Source organism: Sprattus sprattus (assembly GCF_963457725.1).
Source record: "Sprattus sprattus genome assembly, chromosome: 8".
NCBI classification, from domain to species: Eukaryota; Metazoa; Chordata; class Actinopteri; order Clupeiformes; family Clupeidae; genus Sprattus; species Sprattus sprattus.
This window is the reverse complement of record NC_137927.1, coordinates 1,208,050-1,215,052: the sequence shown is the minus strand read 5'-3', so window position 1 is coordinate 1,215,052 and position 7,003 is coordinate 1,208,050.

Below are 7,003 nucleotides of genomic sequence, written 5' to 3'. Positions count from 1 at the left end.
GGACTGATTGCCCTCGTTTTGTCAATGGTGTTCCCTTATCTCCACTACAAGATCCAACTGGTGCATCTCCAGAATCGTGGCAGGAGCCTGCGCCTCCTGTCCGAACTCGCGATGGTATGTACATTTTCATTGTGATTTCATCTTACCTTCACAGCATAGCTTCATGTAGTAGTTGTAAAATTGTCCTAGCTAGGTATGCTAAAATTCTAAAATGCTAAAGTTCTAAATTACCTTTGTCAGGAGTAGCCTTCTTCTTTGCAATCCGCATACACACCATATGGAAATAAAACATCTGCTGTAATTCACGCAGTAATAGGCCCACATATACTGTATACCTACTTTATACACACTACTGTTGTAGTAAAGTTTACCCTGATACAGGAATCAATGAGCTATCAAACACACAGATATATTAATTACTGTTACAAACATGCATCAAATCTAATATAAATCAGAAAAGGCAATAAATGACTACAAAACCTCAATGACATCACATTTGTATTGATAAAATGACTACATTAATATTTTAATCTTCTCTTCCCCTCCCCACACACTCTACAGCAGCCAGCCATCCCCAGGCGTAACAGCCAGATCAATCTGGCAATGCCACTGCTGGCTTTATATTTCGACGGCCTTAGTGACCTGAGGGTGGACTTCAGGCTCACTAGGGAGTCGTTCAATGCATTGATGGCAGTGCTGGGCACAGATTGTGACAATGGTTGGGGCCCCGAGATATCCTGCCTGGTCTTTCTGTTCTGGCTCGCCAGCGGCACCTCCTACCGGGTGGTGGCCAGGGCGTTTGACATGCCCCGGACCACCGTTCACAGGGTGGTGCACCGCATCAGTGGGCGGATCGCCGCTCTCCTGTACGCGGTGGTAAAACACCCTACAGGAGAGGAACTTCCACGACTCGGTGCCCGCTTCGCTCATCTGGCTGGGTCAGCAGCATTTTCCAGAGTGGTGGGGGCGATTGATGGCTGCCACATCAGGGTGAAGCCCCCAGTGGAAGATGCTGCCTGTTACTTTAACAGGAAGCTCTTCCACTCGATCCAGCTGCAGGCGATCGTTGACGACCGCTGCCGGTTCATTGATGTGTTTGTGGGGTACCCTGGTTCAGTGCATGATGCCAGGGTACTGAGAAACAGCCCCTTTTTTTACCGGCGGTCCTACCCTCCACCCGACTATTGCCTCCTTGGTGATGGTGGCTACCCCTGCCTTTTGGAGCCCATCTGCCTCATGACCCCCTTCAGGCAGCCTCTCCGCAACCACCTCGAAGGACGCTACAACCGCTGCCTGTCAAAGGCGAGGTGTGTTGTGGAGAGGTCCTTCGGGATTCTGAAGACCCGATGGCGATCCATCTTCCTGAAGGCCCTGGAGGTGGATGTGAGGTATGTGCCGGAGGTCATCGTGTGCTGCACTGTCCTCCACAACATCTGCCTCACCAACGGGGACCTGCTGGAGCCTGAGCCTGAAGCAGATGTCGGGAGGGTAGCAGAGGACCAGCCAGCACCAGGACCGGCACCAGCACCAGAACCGGCACCAGCACCAGAACCAGCACCAGCAGGAGACGTCTCTGGGGCGGAAGAAAGGCAGAGGATAGCCATTCAGTGCTACGCTCCAGATCACGATTACCTGTGACCTGTGTATTTATTCAAAACCAAAGGCTCTTTTAAGAGCCACCCATCTTGATCATTAAAAAGCATTTTCCAAAATAAATGGGGGGGAGGGTTATAGTATAAACACACACATATTTACAGATTAAGTGTAAGTAAACACTAAGTAGACAAGTAGACATGTACATAAATTGGAAGTGACCAGTAATTATTTTTTTTGTTTTTTTTTATTATTATAATCATCTAGCAAACTTCTCCAATAAGGAGATGAGGCGCTCCTCTCGGGCAGCTGCCTCCCTCCTCTCCTCTCCTCTCTCTCTCTCTCTCCGCTCCTCTCTGGCGGCTGCCTCCTTCCTCTCCTCTCCTCTCTCCCTCTCTCTTCGCTCCTCTCTGGCAGCCGCCTCCTTCTTCTCCTCTCCTCTCTCCCTCTCTCTCCGCTCTTCTTCTGCCTGCCTCTTTCCTTCCCTGAGGTCTTCCCTCTCCAGGGTCTCCCTGTGCCGCCTCTCCTCTCTAGAGGCGGCCTCCCTGGCCTCAGCGGCCCTGGCCTCCTCCGCTTTCTTGTCCCTCTCCTGCATCTCTTTCATCACCTCGGCCACCCTCCTATCATTAGCCGCAATGTGCTCGGCAACCTCCACAGTGTCTACCCTCCGTCTTTTCGGGGTCGACACTGTGGAGGAAGCTCCACTTCTGGCCTCAGGGAGAGTTGTGACCACAGGGGGGGGGGGGGGGGGGGGTCCCTGCCACTTTCCGGCTGGATGAGGCAAAGAGGACTGGTGGGTTGATTGATGGTCTGCCCCCCAGTGCCTCATCCATAAGGGCATACCACTTCCAGGAAGCAGCAGTGACCCCACCCCCCTCTGTGCTCACACCTGAGCGGGGGTTTTTTAGCTCCTGCAGATGAAAAGACAGCCAAACTGGAGTTGCACATCATTGCGCCTTCAACTGGTCTGGTAATTGAAGGCTGACCATTGATTACCTTACTTATTACTTAACATACACAATATATATATGTATATATACACATAACATAACATAGTATATTATATTGCATGCATGTACACATACATGTACACTGCATGTATACACTCACTAGCCATGTCATCTCTACATTGTGCAAGTGAGTTGTTCCACAGGGCTACACTAAGCTTACTCTGTATTTTCCGGAGAGGTTCTCCCACCTCTTCCTCAAGAGTTTGGGGTTTAGCCCCCCAAGCCCACGATTCTTGATGAAGAACCTAGTGAAAATATATGCTGCCTTAACATCTCGCCTCAAATCCCTGACACAATAAGAACCACACTGATCACTGCAAGGTAAGCAACTAAGAAAACCATTTACAGTAAACTTCTATTAGCTACCATTTGAGTATTTTTTTTCTACTTACTCAAAATTCTTCTCGGCTGAGTTCCTCTTTCCCGTGAAGAGGTGCTTGTTTGCACCTCTCCACGGGATTAAGGCCCTCGTGTCCTCATCTGTCCCTAGACACATGAAATTACCACGACAAAAACAAAAACACAAAGACGATTGAAAGCTACAATTATTTTCTAGAAGGACAAGCTTCGTAACGTATCGTAATGGTATTAATTATTGAAAGGCATGTGTTAACGGGCAAACGTAGCTAGGTATGCATAGGCTACTGTCGGTATCGTTAAGTCCACAAAAATACACATTTTAACCCGTTATTTAAACTGAGCATATCCATTGTTAATCCACTATTACATGTTGGCATTTGATTGATTAACAGAACAGCCCTTGTTTAACACTGTTCGATGACTGACATAGCTATCAGTCGTCGTACTGGTCCATTTAGCGATCGCTAGCGACCGCCTGGAGCCTGCCCCCCGCACCTCAAACGAAGTCCCCCGATAAAGGTGCACCTTCGTGGCTGGTGGAATAGCCACATAGCCTAGCATATCTTAGCATAACTGCCATGCTTACCCAATGGTTTCTAATGGTTTCTAACTAGGTATGCTAACAGTCGGTAATAATCGTCAACTCCACCAAAAATTCTCATGTCACTTGCATTAATCTGAGAATGGCATGTTAGTATTACATTTAATATCAGTACAGTGTTTAACTACCGCTGATACTTACAATTACGTGTTTCTGCCACCGCCTCCACTGTAGCCACCTCGTTCATCTCGTCCGCCATTGTTTTCGGTGTAAAATGAAAAGCTAGCTTTGGCTCCTCCTCTTCCGTACGTAGCCGTTTAAGGGAGAGTAGTGACCATCAAATAACCCTAGATAAATCGACCGAATTCAGGGTATGATACGGGCATTTTCAGTGCCCTGCATTCTGCTGATTTTGTCAGTGTGGCCCCCTAACCCCTGAAAGTTGGGGCTCGAAGGGCTCAAGTGGCCGACATGGAACACACTCATGTACCTCCTGAACAAGGATATCGTTTTATTTCTTGGAGAGGCGCTCTTGACAAACACCGACCAGAACCGGAAAAACTTCTGGTGTCATTCTCATCTCATTTGACGCATCCTATTTAAAATGATGTTCAACAATACTATTGGTCAGATTTAACCAAACCTTTCACTAATTGACTTCACTTCAGCTTAGGTGTGTCTTTGACACATCTTTTTCTGAAGTGTTTCTTTTTTAAGAAGGACCTTTTTTCCACCTGCTGTTTTACACTCTCAATCGTCAGGCCTTTGTGTTAAATATGAAAGAGTACACCTAGAAGAATCTTCATAATAATGTTTAATGTATATACTGTAAGTTGAGCTTTTGATATAGGCTACAGAGAATGTATTTGTGCGATACTGTGCACTTTTCCCTGCAGAGGATGCTGACTGGCGTTGAGTGACTATCAGTATGTCAGTGAAATGATGACAATAGAGATGTCTGTGTTCAGTATGTCAGTGTAATGATGAATAGAGATGTCTGGCAAAGGAGGATGCTGACTGGCGTTGAGTGACTATCAGTATGTCAGTGAAATGATGACAATAGAGATGTCTGTGCTCAGTATGTCAGTGTAATGATGAATAGAGATGTCTGGCAAAGGAGGATGCTGACTGGCGTTGAGTGACTATCAGTATGTCTGTGTAATGATGACAATAGAGATGTCTGTGTTCATCCATGGACCTCTGCTCCTCAGTGTATTTTGTAAAGACAGGGTCAGCAGTCCTCTGCTGCTGCTGATAAATCTCATGTGATTTGGATGGGAATGCACATGTAGTTATGTTATTATTATGTTGCAGAGTTTGACTCATTAGGTCAATTTGCATGCCTGCCCACACACACAGACCAGACTTTTAGAGAATCCCCGATCGGCACCACACCAGTATCTCCAGTTACGGTGGACATTGCTCAGTCATGCAGGCGGACGAGTGGAAGCTGTCCTGTGCTGTATCCAGCAGAGCTGTCCCACACTCCACGCTCTCATTCTCTTTATTCTTAGAAATGAAATGGAGGCTTAATGGTTTGTGTATAACCGTGTCCCCAGATTAGTGTAATGGAGGAGGCTGCTACGACATTTAGAGCATTAGACTCTGCAGCTGCACCATTAAAGTATTACACAGATAAGAGATGATTTTAGTTATGGGGATTTACTGGTTTTAAAAACTCGTTTTCTAAAGTGAAATTTAATGCAGAGGAGCAAGAGGTGATCATGGGGCTTCTTTTTTAGTTTCCATCACTAGATTACACAAAAAACATAGGATGCTAGAACAGTCTAAAAGTGACATATATATTGGTGCATGGTCAAAATCATTTTTGGCTATTTCCTCTAATATCATCATTGAACAATATAGTAATAATTTGCCTAAGTAGAAATGATATGGCATGTGGTATGTTCTGAAGTACGCTATGCTAACCTAGACATTCCAGTGCTGGAAGGGGGTTGGTCAAGGCAGGGGATGGGTGAGGTTGTGCCGGTAATAAAGATAAAAGCGTGCTAAGCTGTGCACTCTGCACCAGCTCTGATCTGAGAGAAATAATCCATTTGGAAAACCTCTCGCTCTTCGTGCATGCTCTCTTGAAAACGTTCATCCATCAGTGCAGAAAAGAGGGATATATAAAAGATAGGGGTGTGTATTACTGGGCACTCCATTACATGTTCCATAAACAGATTTCTGAACTGGATGTGTTTGCCACCATTTGCATACAAAATGTAGGGGTCATTTTGAATAGATCATGTGACAGAAAATGACCATTCACATCCTCCCTGAGACACTGTAGATGGTAACAGGCATTGTCATGTAACATTAACATATTTACCTTAGAACTATTCTAGCCCAAATGCTTCAACATAGGTTTCTTTGCTAAACTGCTGGATGAGGGAAGACTTTCAGAACAAGCAGCCCTATTCTCACTTTCTTCTACTTTAGGAGAAAAAGACTGGACAATTTATGAGAGTACATAAACATAGCTTGTACTTGTCAATAACATTCAACCAGAATTAAAATAATTCTAACTTAAATTCTTCCATTATACATTTCAGTCTTTCAAAATCATATTTAACTGATCATTTTCTTTTTATCCATTTGAATTATCGTTGGAAGCATTGTTGGAAAAATAATATGTGTGGCTATTTTTGTGGAAATACAAATGGTTCTTTTGCAAACTTTTATATATAGTGTCTTTGGTATAGTATTTTTGTTTCTCTTATCAACTTATATGGAACTAACAAACAACCCAATAATGAACATATACTAGCACACTATTAAACATTAACATCATATACATTATACAAGGATGAGTCACATATTTGTTGAAAATATAGTGCAGTAAATGAGTGCATATTAGACAGATGAAAGATATATTACAAATATATATTATACTATATATATCAAAGATGTGTTAGTCTTTTTAATAACTTCTCTCTGACAACAGGATTAGTGGCAACCAGGCAACAGCATGGTCAATTCATCTCAGTTTTGTTGGATCTGATATCTGCAGCCACACTGACCCTCTGTGAGAAAGGTGTCACTCCTCTTCCAGATAGATGTGAATGCAATGAAAACACAATTTTTTTGTGTTTTAGGATTTGATCAAACTTGAATAGGGATTTGAATTGTACTTCTTTTTCCTTAATCAAATAATGCAGTCAAATGCATTAATTTTGATCAGGAATTACATTTTTCTCCGAATCCTAGTTCAGCCATATTGCTGCTAACCAGCTAAGATAAACATTGTAGATGAATGAAAGGGAATCTTTCAAAAAATGTGTATTAGCTTTGAGACAGCGTAAATCAATTAAAAATGTATGGAACACTGACATATGTTTCACATTTGCATTCGTTTAGCAATTACAGGGGGAATCTTGACACTTAAGTCTTTAGTAGTTGTATGAACCATACCATAAGGACACCATCTTCCTCCATTGAATTTACCATTGAAACCATTTACCATCTGAAAACACTGAAATATCTAATCCCTCAGCAC